A 16381-nucleotide genomic window follows, 5' to 3' on the forward strand; every position below is an offset into this window, starting at 1 on the left:
TTTTTTGCGGGTCCGCGAATTACGTTGTTTGACTGTCGTGGGGGTGGGGCTTGATGACGTCTGCCTGTCCCGCCCCCCTGACTTGCTGCTGTCAGCAAGTATGACATACTCCTATGGTATTGATTCCATCTGTTAATATCGAAATTCGTGCAGACCCTAGTGCGGGATCAAAACCTAAACACTTGCCAATACTGAGAGAGCGGTCCAATCAGGAACTATAGGTGCGCCATGTATCCCAGAATTCCAATGGCAGGCCAGGTTCATGCCACTGGAAAAGTTTATTTACAAACGCATTATTACTGGTTACTACTGAAGTAATATGTAAGAATATATATAATGTAATATAACGTATGAAGTAGCTTTTATGAACTTGGCAGAGTATATATAATGGGGTATATTGGTTTGCAAATCCACTGTACTGGTTTCTCATTTCCCTACAGTATTTGGCATGATGTTACATTACCTATTTGCTTTCTCAATGCCAAAACGTAAAAAAAAAAACTTTTTGAAAAATAAAACTGATTTAAAATCTTACTTATATTGTCTGTATTATTTATAAATAGTGATAAAGATTTTCATGAATAGATGAGCAGGACCCTCATCCCTCGTGTGCTTTCCTTCTCTTAATGTCCCATACACTATGCGATTTGGGCCAATTCCGGTAGATCAAGCTGAGATATTGGGTGAAATCGGTCCAAATCGCATGTGTATAATATCCGTTCTGATGCACAGTCCTGTGTTCATCGGAGCGGAGTCGGAGGTTGGACATTCGGCGGGGGATCAGGTGCGACTTCTCCCTTCAGAGAATTTGCATAGTGCATGTGGGCCTTTACTTAAGCCATCTTTGATAGCACCAAACCCTGTGGTTTTCTACTACGCTGATACCCTGCGGATGTAGCTATAGTTATGTGCCCTGTACTTGTCCTCTATTGTATTCAGCTGTAGGTCACTGTTTCCCTCATTTGTATATGTACTCCGTAATTGGGCCCGGGGGATCCTTTGTGGTGCCATATAAATAAAGTATAATAACCATAATAATATGCGACCAGTGGCAAACGCAGGATTTTCAGAAGGGGGTTTCCAGAAGGGCGGAGCAAAGCACGGAGATGGACACTTAGGTGACCCAGTATATGCCGGGTCAGTTTAAGTATTATAGATAGACCAAATGTATATAAATAATATTAATAATAAAAAAAAATATATATATATATATATATATATATATATATACATACATACACATACATACATACATACATACATACATACAGGGGCGTCAACAGCAGTGTAGACCCCTGCGCATAGCAATGTATTGGGGCCCCTGTCAGGAATGTGCTATGAAGCCCCATCACCCATCTACTGGTAGTGTCCTAGCATAATTATTAAAAGATCTATGTATCAGAATCAGAATCAACTTTATTGGCCATGTGTGCTTGTGCACACTAGGAATTTTTTGTGGATCGTATTACATAACAAGAATACAATAAAACCACTAACAGCACACATTATGTATAACTGACTGACGTACCTGGCATTGTCCTGGTTTAAGCCTTTGAGTTATTAAATTATCAATGAGTTGGATATAACGGTTATCATTTATAAATAATTGGCAGCTCTTCCAACACACCCATGGGGTGGCTGCTGAGTGTCGTTTTTTTTTTGTTGGGGTTTCGCCAGTAGCCCTATTCCCCAGTTTTCCTTCAGGTGTAAAAGTTTCCATACACGTTACAATTATTGAATACAGTATTGTATATAATACTGTATACAATAATTGTAACGTGTATGGGTACCTTTACTGCCAGCCCGATTGCTGTTCATGTGTGCAATGTGTAATGACCAACCTTGAAAGGAGTGTACACCGGAAGATGCTGTGGCTTTGGTCTCAAATTGCGGTTGGGGATTCTTTGCTGGATACATGGAGGAAAATCACGCAGCGGCCTTGCACTTTTTCTCACTTGATAAATATTCCCAGACCTGGGCAGGATCCCACAGCCATGCTCTGGAGGATGAGGGACTTCCGGCAGCACTGTGGTCCCTCTGACGCCCTCGGAAGTCTTATTGGGGACACAGACACGGTTTCTCTCCACTCGCGTCTTGATAAACTTGGCCTTGCTTCCGTAGGTCATTGTGCTGCGGGATTCTTCATAAGCACTATCCGCAGGGCTGATGTGCGTGATCATAACCAATCGGCTTTTCCCGCTCAGTGCTCCCTTTAGCAGCCAGGTCAGCTTGCTGTCCCGATAGTTTATATGGCTGCCTGGTCTGTCACGCAGCGCCATGATACACATCCTGAGGGTAAGAAGGGATCGGTTGATGTATCCTCCTTCTTTCATGGTCTGGCCGCTGTTCTTAGTCTGGCTTGCTCGTTCTGATCCCGCAAGGTCTACCATGTACAACTTGCCTGTGCTCACACTATCACTGGCTGTCTGCTTTATGGTGACCTGCAATACTGCATGTGAGCGGGATGAGGTCTTATTAGCGGCTGTGGGAGCTTCTGTGCGCCGCTTGTTGCCCTTCTTCAGCAGGGCCATGGCTTCCTCAGGAGTGCTAAGGGAGAATGTAGAAATCCCTTCTATGTTGGTGTTGCCATTGGGATCCTCTCTGAGGACCAAAGACCTAGAGGAAGGTCTTAATAGGTCTCGGACGGTTTCATTATAGATCTCCGCGTATGATAATGATACAGAGAAATTCTTTTTTTCCCCAGTCTCCTCAATGGCTTTAAACAGGTCCTTCAGGGTGCGATATATTACTCCAGGCTCGCGGTCCTTACCCATCATGGTGAAGGTCTTTCCGGTGCCTGTGGGGCCGTAGGCAAATATGGCAGCATTGTACCCGGACAGGATGTCACCCAATAAGGGCTTCACTGTGGAATCATACACAGTCTCCTGGGTAGCTGCCTGGTCAAACACCTGGTTAAATTGGAATGTTGTTTCTCTTGTCCTGGTGGAGCGCAGGACATCGTTAGGATCCTCACCGGGGTCCTGCAATAGCACTGTCTGTGGTCCGAGCTGGTGTGTGATGCATCGGGCGCGGTTCTTAGTCTCCGTCAAATTAACGGGACGGATGCGCAGAGCGACAGTCATTTGGTGGTCTATAGCTTTATTAGCTTTCGCCTTCTTCATTTTATATCAAACTTCAATCTTCAGAAAAGAGTGAAAAATTATCTGTGTTGGCACAAGTCCAGCAATATTAGATATGACTCAGGAAGCAGTCAGCTGCCAGTGTTCTACCCATCACAGCCCATTGTGACATCATCGGCCCATTGTGACATCATCGGCCCATTGTGACATCACTAGCTGCCATATAGCAGAAGGGCACTGCTATGTATCTCATCCAGGGTCTGCTGTTACAGAAGTGGTATCGTCTTCTGGTCCCCCTGGGATGTCTTACCTCTTACTTATTTACGTGATAAAAGTTAATAGGCACAAAGAACCTTTTATCTCTGCATGTTTGTAGCCATACACAGCAGTGGGAGCAATTGTATTAGTTCTGAAAGAAAATATATGTTGCCCACAGATGCCAGTGGAAGTGCGCCTCCAGTGGCCAAATTATTAATTACTTTAGTATAGTGTGAATACTGCTTCATCTCTCGCGGCACTTTTATAATCAGGAGAAATATACTAACCATGTACAGTTACCTTGTAATAAACCAGCTCATGTCCTCTCTTTCTGCAGTACAATGCATTAAGGACCGCCAAGGATATTATGCTAAGGATCCTTACAAAAACCATGATGGGGACTGGGACAGATGAGGATATGTTAATCCAAATTCTCATCACCAGGGCAGAGGTAACAGGCTATAGTTTGAGAATGGACATTGTGCTGCTAGGAGGACGCAGAGTGTTTCTCACTGATAAGATCACAACATGTGCTGTAAGTGCACATGAGAGTAACCATTTGCTCCCAAACACAGACAATGGCCATTCACACACATTAGGGCCCTTATTCAGATCTGATCGCAGAACAAATTTGTTCTCAAAATGGGCAAAACCATGTGCACTGCAGGTGGGACAGATGTAACATGTGTAGAGAGAGTTAGATTTTGTTTCTGTGCAGGGTAAATACTGACTGCATTATTTTGGCACTGCAATTTAGATTTCAGTTTCAAAACACCACACATAAATGTAACTCTCTCTGCACATGTTACATCTGCCCCACCTGCAGTGCACAAGGTTTTGCCCATATTGAGAACAATTTTGTACTGCGATCAGATCTGAATAAGGGCCTAGGTCAATCCATTTTATTTAACAACATTATCAGAACAATTGGTCTTTTGTTAAAGTTTATTTCACCATTTTTCCAATTGGCTGTATTATAATTTCTATATTGTATCATTTCTGTTCTTGTCATTTGCTACAGATATGCCGGAGCGACTGGATGCTGTGCAGGCTGTTCTGTGGGACAAGGAAATAGGAGTTTGGTTGGACTTTAATATAGAGGATCATAGACACAATCCAAACTTCTACCCCACCAACTTGGCTCCACTTTGGGCCTCATGTTACTCTGGCACGAGGCTGTGGACAAAGCAGTCTCCTACTTAGAGGTCATTAATTATCTTGTATTATATTATTTTTCTATTTGTTCCTAATTGTATTACATACTCCAGGCTTGCCTACCCTCCTGGAATTGCCGTGAGGCTCCCGAAAATCGGGTCCCCCGGGAAGGTGGGCAATCCTCCCGCATTGGCCAGGCAGCCCCCGCACCCCTTTCCCTGCAGCACAAAATGACCTTTTTTTGCGGGTCCGCGAATTACGTTGTTTGACTGTCGTGGGGGTGGGGCTTGATGACGTCTGCCTGTCCCGCCCCCCTGACTTGCTGCTGTCAGCAAGTATGACATACTCCTATGGTATTGATTCCATCTGTTAATATCGAAATTCGTGCAGACCCTAGTGCGGGATCAAAACCTAAACACTTGCCAATACTGAGAGAGCGGTCCAATCAGGAACTATAGGTGCGCCATGTATCCCAGAATTCCAATGGCAGGCCAGGTTCATGCCACTGGAAAAGTTTATTTACAAACGCATTATTACTGGTTACTACTGAAGTAATATGTAAGAATATATATAATGTAATATAACGTATGAAGTAGCTTTTATGAACTTGGCAGAGTATATATAATGGGGTATATTGGTTTGCAAATCCACTGTACTGGTTTCTCATTTCCCTACAGTATTTGGCATGATGTTACATTACCTATTTGCTTTCTCAATGCCAAAACGTAAAAAAAAAAACTTTTTGAAAAATAAAACTGATTTAAAATCTTACTTATATTGTCTGTATTATTTATAAATAGTGATAAAGATTTTCATGAATAGATGAGCAGGACCCTCATCCCTCGTGTGCTTTCCTTCTCTTAATGTCCCATACACTATGCGATTTGGGCCAATTCCGGTAGATCAAGCTGAGATATTGGGTGAAATCGGTCCAAATCGCATGTGTATAATATCCGTTCTGATGCACAGTCCTGTGTTCATCGGAGCGGAGTCGGAGGTTGGACATTCGGCGGGGGATCAGGTGCGACTTCTCCCTTCAGAGAATTTGCATAGTGCATGTGGGCCTTTACTTAAGCCATCTTTGATAGCACCAAACCCTGTGGTTTTCTACTACGCTGATACCCTGCGGATGTAGCTATAGTTATGTGCCCTGTACTTGTCCTCTATTGTATTCAGCTGTAGGTCACTGTTTCCCTCATTTGTATATGTACTCCGTAATTGGGCCCGGGGGATCCTTTGTGGTGCCATATAAATAAAGTATAATAACCATAATAATATGCGACCAGTGGCAAACGCAGGATTTTCAGAAGGGGGTTTCCAGAAGGGCGGAGCAAAGCACGGAGATGGACACTTAGGTGACCCAGTATATGCCGGGTCAGTTTAAGTATTATAGATAGACCAAATGTATATAAATAATATTAATAATAAAAATATATATATATATATATATATAAATACATACACATACATACATACATACATACATACATACATACAGGGGCGTCAACAGCAGTGTAGACCCCTGCGCATAGCAATGTATTGGGGCCCCTGTCAGGAATGTGCTATGAAGCCCCATCACCCATCTACTGGTAGTGTCCTAGCATAATTATTAAAAGATCTATGTATCAGAATCAGAATCAACTTTATTGGCCATGTGTGCTTGTGCACACTAGGAATTTTTTGTGGATCGTATTACATAACAAGAATACAATAAAACCACTAACAGCACACATTATGTATAACTGACTGACGTACCTGGCATTGTCCTGGTTTAAGCCTTTGAGTTATTAAATTATCAATGAGTTGGATATAACGGTTATCATTTATAAATAATTGGCAGCTCTTCCAACACACCCATGGGGTGGCTGCTGAGTGTCGTTTTTTTTTTGTTGGGGTTTCGCCAGTAGCCCTATTCCCCAGTTTTCCTTCAGGTGTAAAAGTTTCCATACACGTTACAATTATTGAATACAGTATTGTATATAATACTGTATACAATAATTGTAACGTGTATGGGTACCTTTACTGCCAGCCCGATTGCTGTTCATGTGTGCAATGTGTAATGACCAACCTTGAAAGGAGTGTACACCGGAAGATGCTGTGGCTTTGGTCTCAAATTGCGGTTGGGGATTCTTTGCTGGATACATGGAGGAAAATCACGCAGCGGCCTTGCACTTTTTCTCACTTGATAAATATTCCCAGACCTGGGCAGGATCCCACGGCCATGCTCTGGAGGATGAGGGACTTCCGGCAGCACTGTGGTCCCTCTGACGCCCTCGGAAGTCTTATTGGGGACACAGACACGGTTTCTCTCCACTCGCGTCTTGATAAACTTGGCCTTGCTTCCGTAGGTCATTGTGCTGCGGGATTCTTCATAAGCACTATCCGCAGGGCTGATGTGCGTGATCATAACCAATCGGCTTTTCCCGCTCAGTGCTCCCTTTAGCAGCCAGGTCAGCTTGCTGTCCCGGTAGTTTATATGGCTGCCTGGTCTGTCATGCAGCGCCATGATACACATCCTGAGGGTAAGAAGGGATCGGTTGATGTATCCTCCTTCTTTCATGGTCTGGCCGCTGTTCTTAGTCTGGCTTGCTCGTTCTGATCCCGCAAGGTCTACCATGTACAACTTGCCTGTGCTCACACTATCACTGGCTGTCTGCTTTATGGTGACCTGCAATACTGCATGTGAGCGGGATGAGGTCTTATTAGCGGCTGTGGGAGCTTCTGTGCGCCGCTTGTTGCCCTTCTTCAGCAGGGCCATGGCTTCCTCAGGAGTGCTAAGGAAGAATGTAGAAATCCCTTCTATGTTGGTGTTGCCATTGGGATCCTCTCTGAGGACCAAAGACCTAGAGGAAGGTCTTAATAGGTCTCGGACGGTTTCATTATAGATCTCCGCGTATGATAATGATACGGAGAAATTCTTTTTTTCCCCAGTCTCCTCAATGGCTTTAAACAGGTCCTTCAGGGTGCGATATATTACTCCAGGTTCGCGGTCCTTACCCATCATGGTGAAGGTCTTTCCGGTGCCTGTGGGGCCGTAGGCAAATATGGCAGCATTGTACCCGGACAGGATGTCACCCAATAAGGGCTTCACTGTGGAATCATACACAGTCTCCTGGGTAGCTGCCTGGTCAAACACCTGGTTAAATTGGAATGTTGTTTCTCTTGTCCTGGTGGAGCGCAGGATATCGTTAGGATCCTCACCGGGGTCCTGCAATAGCACTGTCTTTGGTCCGAGCTGGTGTGTGATGCATCGGGCTCGGTTCTTAGTCTCCGTCAAATTAACGGGACGGATGCGCAGAGCGACAGTCATTTGGTGGTCTATAGCTTTATTAGCTTTCGCCTTCTTCATTTTATATCAAACTTCAATCTTCAGAAAAGAGTGAAAAATTATCTGTGTTGGCACAAGTCCAGCAATATTAGATATGACTCAGGAAGCAGTCAGCTGCCAGTGTTCTACCCATCACAGCCCATTGTGACATCATCGGCCCATTGTGACATCATCGGCCCATTGTGACATCACTAGCTGCCATATGGCAGAAGGGCACTGCTATGTATCTCATCCAGGGTCTGCTGTTACAGAAGTGGTATCGTCTTCTGGTCCCCCTGGGATGTCTTACCTCTTACTTATTTACGTGATAAAAGTTAATAGGCACAAAGAACCTTTTATCTCTGCATGTTTGTAGCCATACACAGCAGTGGGAGCAATTGTATTAGTTCTGAAAGAAAATATATGTTGCCCACAGATGCCAGTGGAAGTGCGCCTCCAGTGGCCAAATTATTAATTACTTTAGTATAGTGTGAATACTGCTTCATCTCTCGCGGCAGTTTTATAATCAGGAGAAATATACTAACCATGTACAGTTACCTTGTAATAAACCAGCTCATGTCCTCTCTTTCTGCAGTACAATGCATTAAGGACCACCAAGGATATTATGCTAAGGATCCTTACAAAAACCATGATGGGGACTGGGACAGATGAGGATATGTTAATCCAAATTCTCATCACCAGGGCAGAGGTAACAGGCTATAGTTTGAGAATGGACATTGTGCTGCTAGGAGGACGCAGAGTGTTTCTCACTGATAAGATCGCAACATGTGCTGTAAGTGCACATGAGAGTAACCATTTGCTCCCAAACACAGACAATGGCCATTCACACACATTAGGGCCCTTATTCAGATCTGATCGCAGAACAAATTTGTTCTCAAAATGGGCAAAACCATGTGCACTGCAGGTGGGACAGATGTAACATGTGTAGAGAGAGTTAGATTTTGTTTCTGTGCAGGGTAAATACTGACTGCATTATTTTGACACTGCAATTTAGATTTCAGTTTCAAAACACCCCACCCAAATGTAACTCTCTCTGCACATGTTACATCTGCCCCACCTGCAGTGCACAAGGTTTTGCCCATATTGAGAACAATTTTGTACTGCGATCAGATCTGAATAAGGGCCTAGGTCAATCCATTTTATTTAACAACATTATCAGAACAATTGGTCTTTTGTTAAAGTTTATTTCACCATTTTTCCAATTGGCTGTATTATAATTTCTATATTGTATCATTTCTGTTCTTGTCATTTGCTACAGATATGCCGGAGCGACTGGATGCTGTGCAGGCTGTTCTGTGGGACAAGGAAATAGGAGTTTGGTTGGACTTTAATATAGAGGATCATAGACACAATCCAAACTTCTACCCCACCAACTTGGCTCCACTTTGGGCCTCATGTTACTCTGGCACGAGGCTGTGGACAAAGCAGTCTCCTACTTAGAGGTCATTAATTATCTTGTATTATATTATTTTTCTATTTGTTCCTAATTGTATTACATACTCCAGGCTTGCCTACCCTCCTGGAATTGCCGTGAGGCTCCCGAAAATCGGGTCCCCCGGGAAGGTGGGCAATCCTCCCGCATTGGCCAGGCAGCCCCCGCACCCCCTTCCCTGCAGCACAAAATGACCTTTTTTTGCGGGTCCGCGAATTACGTTGTTTGACTGTCGTGGGGGTGGGGCTTGATGACGTCTGCCTGTCCCGCCCCCCTGACTTGCTGCTGTCAGCAAGTATGACATACTCCTATGGTATTGATTCCATCTGTTAATATCGAAATTCGTGCAGACCCTAGTGCGGGATCAAAACCTAAACACTTGCCAATACTGAGAGAGTGGTCCAATCAGGAACTTTAGGTGCGCCATGTATCCCAGAATTCCAATGGCAGGCCAGGTTCATGCCACTGGAAAAGTTTATTTACAAACGCATTATTACTGGTTACTACTGAAGTAATATGTAAGAATATATATAATGTAATATAACGTATGAAGTAGCTTTTATGAATTTGGCAGAGTATATATAATGGGGTATATTGGTTTGCAAATCCACTGTACTGGTTTCTCATTTCCCTACAGTATTTGGCATGATGTTACATTACCTATTTGCTTTCTCAATGCCAAAACATAAAAAAAAAAAACTTTTTGAAAAATAAAACTGATTTAAAATCTTACTTATATTGTCTGTATTATTTATAAATAGTGATAAAGATTTTCATGAATAGATGAGCAGGACCCTCATCCCTCGTGTGCTTTCCTTCTCTTAATGTCCCATACACTATGCGATTTGGGCCAATTCCGGTAGATCAAGCTGAGATATTGGGTGAAATCGGTCCAAATCGCATGTGTATAATATCCGTTCTGATGCACAGTCCTGTGTTCATCGGAGCGGAGTCGGAGGTTGGACATTTGGCGGGGGATCAGGTGCGACTTCTCCCTTCAGAGAATTTGCATAGTGCATGGGGGCCTTTACTTAAGCCATCTTTGATAGCACCAAACCCTGTGGTTTTCTACCACGCTGATACCCTGCGGATGTAGCTATAGTTATGTGCCCTGTACTTGTCCTCTATTGTATTCAGCTGTAGGTCACTGTTTCCCTCATTTGTATATGTACTCTGTAATTGGGCCCGGGGGATCCTTTGTGGTGCCATATAAATAAAGTATAATAACCATAATAATATGCGACCAGTGGCAAACGCAGGATTTTCAGAAGGGGGTTTCCAGAAGGGCGGAGCAAAGCACGGAGATGGACACTTAGGTGACCCAGTATATGCCGGGTCAGTTTAAGTATTATAGATAGACCAAATGTATATAAATAATATTAATAATAAAAATATATATATATATATATATATACATACATACACATACATACATACATACATACATACATACAGGGGCGTCAACAGCAGTGTAGACCCCTGCGCATAGCAATGTATTGGGGCCCCTGTCAGGAATGTGCTATGAAGCCCCATCACCCATCTACTGGTAGTGTCCTAGCATAATTATTAAAAGATCTATGTATCAGAATCAGAATCAACTTTATTGGCCATGTGTGCTTGTGCACACTAGGAATTTTTTGTGGATCGTATTACATAACAAGAATACAATAAAACCACTAACAGCACACATTATGTATAACTGACTGACGTACCTGGCATTGTCCTGGTTTAAGCCTTTGAGTTATTAAATTATCAATGAGTTGGATATAACGGTTATCATTTATAAATAATTGGCAGCTCTTCCAACACACCCATGGGGTGGCTGCTGAGTGTCGTTTTTTTTTTGTTGGGGTTTCGCCAGTAGCCCTATTCCCCAGTTTTCCTTCAGGTGTAAAAGTTTCCATACACGTTACAATTATTGAATACAGTATTGTATATAATACTGTATACAATAATTGTAACGTGTATGGGTACCTTTACTGCCAGCCCGATTGCTGTTCATGTGTGCAATGTGTAATGACCAACCTTGAAAGGAGTGTACACCGGAAGATGCTGTGGCTTTGGTCTCAAATTGCGGTTGGGGATTCTTTGCTGGATACATGGAGGAAAATCACGCAGCGGCCTTGCACTTTTTCTCACTTGATAAATATTCCCAGACCTGGGCAGGATCCCACAGCCATGCTCTGGAGGATGAGGGACTTCCGGCAGCACTGTGGTCCCTCTGACGCCCTCGGAAGTCTTATTGGGGACACAGACACGGTTTCTCTCCACTCGCGTCTTGATAAACTTGGCCTTGCTTCCGTAGGTCATTGTGCTGCGGGATTCTTCATAAGCACTATCCGCAGGGCTGATGTGCGTGATCATAACCAATCGGCTTTTCCCGCTCAGTGCTCCCTTTAGCAGCCAGGTCAGCTTGCTGTCCCGATAGTTTATATGGCTGCCTGGTCTGTCACGCAGCGCCATGATACACATCCTGAGGGTAAGAAGGGATCGGTTGATGTATCCTCCTTCTTTCATGGTCTGGCCGCTGTTCTTAGTCTGGCTTGCTCGTTCTGATCCCGCAAGGTCTACCATGTACAACTTGCCTGTGCTCACACTATCACTGGCTGTCTGCTTTATGGTGACCTGCAATACTGCATGTGAGCGGGATGAGGTCTTATTAGCGGCTGTGGGAGCTTCTGTGCGCCGCTTGTTGCCCTTCTTCAGCAGGGCCATGGCTTCCTCAGGAGTGCTAAGGGAGAATGTAGAAATCCCTTCTATGTTGGTGTTGCCATTGGGATCCTCTCTGAGGACCAAAGACCTAGAGGAAGGTCTTAATAGGTCTCGGACGGTTTCATTATAGATCTCCGCGTATGATAATGATACGGAGAAATTCTTTTTTTCCCCAGTCTCCTCAATGGCTTTAAACAGGTCCTTCAGGGTGCGATATATTACTCCAGGTTCGCGGTCCTTACCCATCATGGTGAAGGTCTTTCCGGTGCCTGTGGGGCCGTAGGCAAATATGGCAGCATTGTACCCGGACAGGATGTCACCCAATAAGGGCTTCACTGTGGAATCATACACAGTCTCCTGGGTAGCTGCCTGGTCAAACACCTGGTTAAATTGGAATGTTGTTTCTCTTGTCCTGGTGGAGCGCAGGACATCGTTAGGATCCTCACCGGGGTCCTGCAATAGCACTGTCTGTGGTCCGAGCTGGTGTGTGATGCATCGGGCGCGGTTCTTAGTCTCCGTCAAATTAACGGGACGGATGCGCAGAGCGACAGTCATTTGGTGGTCTATAGCTTTATTAGCTTTCGCCTTCTTCATTTTATATCAAACTTCAATCTTCAGAAAAGAGTGAAAAATTATCTGTGTTGGCACAAGTCCAGCAATATTAGATATGACTCAGGAAGCAGTCAGCTGCCAGTGTTCTACCCATCACAGCCCATTGTGACATCATCGGCCCATTGTGACATCATCGGCCCATTGTGACATCACTAGCTGCCATATAGCAGAAGGGCACTGCTATGTATCTCATCCAGGGTCTGCTGTTACAGAAGTGGTATCGTCTTCTGGTCCCCCTGGGATGTCTTACCTCTTACTTATTTACGTGATAAAAGTTAATAGGCACAAAGAACCTTTTATCTCTGCATGTTTGTAGCCATACACAGCAGTGGGAGCAATTGTATTAGTTCTGAAAGAAAATATATGTTGCCCACAGATGCCAGTGGAAGTGCGCCTCCAGTGGCCAAATTATTAATTACTTTAGTATAGTGTGAATACTGCTTCATCTCTCGCGGCACTTTTATAATCAGGAGAAATATACTAACCATGTACAGTTACCTTGTAATAAACCAGCTCATGTCCTCTCTTTCTGCAGTACAATGCATTAAGGACCGCCAAGGATATTATGCTAAGGATCCTTACAAAAACCATGATGGGGACTGGGACAGATGAGGATATGTTAATCCAAATTCTCATCACCAGGGCAGAGGTAACAGGCTATAGTTTGAGAATGGACATTGTGCTGCTAGGAGGACGCAGAGTGTTTCTCACTGATAAGATCACAACATGTGCTGTAAGTGCACATGAGAGTAACCATTTGCTCCCAAACACAGACAATGGCCATTCACACACATTAGGGCCCTTATTCAGATCTGATCGCAGAACAAATTTGTTCTCAAAATGGGCAAAACCATGTGCACTGCAGGTGGGACAGATGTAACATGTGTAGAGAGAGTTAGATTTTGTTTCTGTGCAGGGTAAATACTGACTGCATTATTTTGACACTGCAATTTAGATTTCAGTTTCAAAACACCACACCCAAATGTAACTCTCTCTGCACATGTTACATCTGCCCCACCTGCAGTGCACAAGGTTTTGCCCATATTGAGAACAATTTTGTACTGCGATCAGATCTGAATAAGGGCCTAGGTCAATCCATTTTATTTAACAACATTATCAGAACAATTGGTCTTTTGTTAAAGTTTATTTCACCATTTTTCCAATTGGCTGTATTATAATTTCTATATTGTATCATTTCTGTTCTTGTCATTTGCTACAGATATGCCGGAGCGACTGGATGCTGTGCAGGCTGTTCTGTGGGACAAGGAAATAGGAGTTTGGTTGGACTTTAATATAGAGGATCATAGACACAATCCAAACTTCTACCCCACCAACTTGGCTCCACTTTGGGCCTCATGTTACTCTGGCACGAGGCTGTGGACAAAGCAGTCTCCTACTTAGAGGTCATTAATTATCTTGTATTATATTATTTTTCTATTTGTTCCTAATTGTATTACATACTCCAGGCTTGCCTACCCTCCTGGAATTGCCGTGAGGCTCCCGAAAATCGGGTCCCCCGGGAAGGTGGGCAATCCTCCCGCATTGGCCAGGCAGCCCCCGCACCCCTTTCCCTGCAGCACAAAATGACCTTTTTTTGCGGGTCCGCGAATTACGTTGTTTGACTGTCGTGGGGGTGGGGCTTGATGGCGTCTGCCTGTCCCGCCCCCCTGACTTGCTGCTGTCAGCAAGTATGACATACTCCTATGGTATTGATTCCATCTGTTAATATCGAAATTCGTGCAGACCCTAGTGCGGGATCAAAACCTAAACACTTGCCAATACTGAGAGAGCGGTCCAATCAGGAACTATAGGTGCGCCATGTATCCCAGAATTCCAATGGCAGGCCAGGTTCATGCCACTGGAAAAGTTTATTTACAAACGCATTATTACTGGTTACTACTGAAGTAATATGTAAGAATATATATAATGTAATATAACGTATGAAGTAGCTTTTATGAACTTGGCAGAGTATATATAATGGGGTATATTGGTTTGCAAATCCACTGTACTGGTTTCTCATTTCCCTACAGTATTTGGCATGATGTTACATTACCTATTTGCTTTCTCAATGCCAAAACGTAAAAAAAAAAACTTTTTGAAAAATAAAACTGATTTAAAATCTTACTTATATTGTCTGTATTATTTATAAATAGTGATAAAGATTTTCATGAATAGATGAGCAGGACCCTCATCCCTCGTGTGCTTTCCTTCTCTTAATGTCCCATACACTATGCGATTTGGGCCAATTCCGGTAGATCAAGCTGAGATATTGGGTGAAATCGGTCCAAATCGCATGTGTATAATATCCGTTCTGATGCACAGTCCTGTGTTCATCGGAGCGGAGTCGGAGGTTGGACATTCGGCGGGGGATCAGGTGCGACTTCTCCCTTCAGAGAATTTGCATAGTGCATGTGGGCCTTTACTTAAGCCATCTTTGATAGCACCAAACCCTGTGGTTTTCTACCACGCTGATACCCTGCGGATGTAGCTATAGTTATGTGCCCTGTACTTGTCCTCTATTGTATTCAGCTGTAGGTCACTGTTTCCCTCATTTGTATATGTACTCCGTAATTGGGCCCGGGGGATCCTTTGTGGTGCCATATAAATAAAGTATAATAACCATAATAATATGCGACCAGTGGCAAACGCAGGATTTTCAGAAGGGGGTTTCCAGAAGGGCGGAGCAAAGCACGGAGATGGACACTTAGGTGACCCAGTATATGCCGGGTCAGTTTAAGTATTATAGATAGACCAAATGTATATAAATAATATTAATAATAAAAATATATATATATATATATATAAATACATACACATACATACATACATACATACATACATACATACAGGGGCGTCAACAGCAGTGTAGACCCCTGCGCATAGCAATGTATTGGGGCCCCTGTCAGGAATGTGCTATGAAGCCCCATCACCCATCTACTGGTAGTGTCCTAGCATAATTATTAAAAGATCTATGTATCAGAATCAGAATCAACTTTATTGGCCATGTGTGCTTGTGCACACTAGGAATTTTTTGTGGATCGTATTACATAACAAGAATACAATAAAACCACTAACAGCACACATTATGTATAACTGACTGACGTACCTGGCATTGTCCTGGTTTAAGCCTTTGAGTTATTAAATTATCAATGAGTTGGATATAACGGTTATCATTTATAAATAATTGGCAGCTCTTCCAACACACCCATGGGGTGGCTGCTGAGTGTCGTTTTTTTTTTTGTTGGGGTTTCGCCAGTAGCCCTATTCCCCAGTTTTCCTTCAGGTGTAAAAGTTTCCATACACGTTACAATTATTGAATACAGTATTGTATATAATACTGTATACAATAATTGTAACGTGTATGGGTACCTTTACTGCCAGCCCGATTGCTGTTCATGTGTGCAATGTGTAATGACCAACCTTGAAAGGAGTGTACACCGGAAGATGCTGTGGCTTTGGTCTCAAATTGCGGTTGGGGATTCTTTGCTGGATACATGGAGGAAAATCACGCAGCGGCCTTGCACTTTTTCTCACTTGATAAATATTCCCAGACCTGGGCAGGATCCCACAGCCATGCTCTGGAGGATGAGGGACTTCCGGCAGCACTGTGGTCCCTCTGACGCCCTCGGAAGTCTTATTGGGGACACAGACACGGTTTCTCTCCACTCGCGTCTTGATAAACTTGGCCTTGCTTCCGTAGGTCATTGTGCTGCGGGATTCTTCATAAGCACTATCCGCAGGGCTGATGTGCGTGATCATAACCAATCGGCTTTTCCCGCTCAGTGCTCCCTTTAGCAGCCAGGT

At 43.7% G+C, this 16381-nt stretch overlaps 1 long non-coding RNA gene across 9 annotated transcripts in view; it reads left to right on the forward strand.

Moving 5' to 3' along the window:
* Positions 1-16381, forward strand: part of LOC146035452 (uncharacterized) — a 48915-nt gene that overhangs the window by 12853 nt on the left and 19681 nt on the right. For 7 of the 9 annotated variants that reach the window (XR_014460651.1, XR_014460657.1, XR_014460653.1 and 4 more), the window contains 3 exons: positions 4360-4543; positions 9080-9263; positions 13797-13980. This is a non-coding gene — a long non-coding RNA (uncharacterized LOC146035452). Of the gene's footprint in view, positions 1-3675; positions 3790-4359; positions 4544-9079; positions 9264-13112; positions 13227-13796; positions 13981-16381 lie in introns of all 9 variants that reach the window. The other 2 variants (XR_014460652.1, XR_014460655.1) reach the window with 2 other exon arrangements.

Source organism: Crinia signifera, chromosome 9 (assembly GCF_055691185.1).
Source record: "Crinia signifera chromosome 9, ASM5569118v1, whole genome shotgun sequence".
Taxonomy (NCBI): domain Eukaryota; kingdom Metazoa; phylum Chordata; class Amphibia; order Anura; family Myobatrachidae; genus Crinia; species Crinia signifera.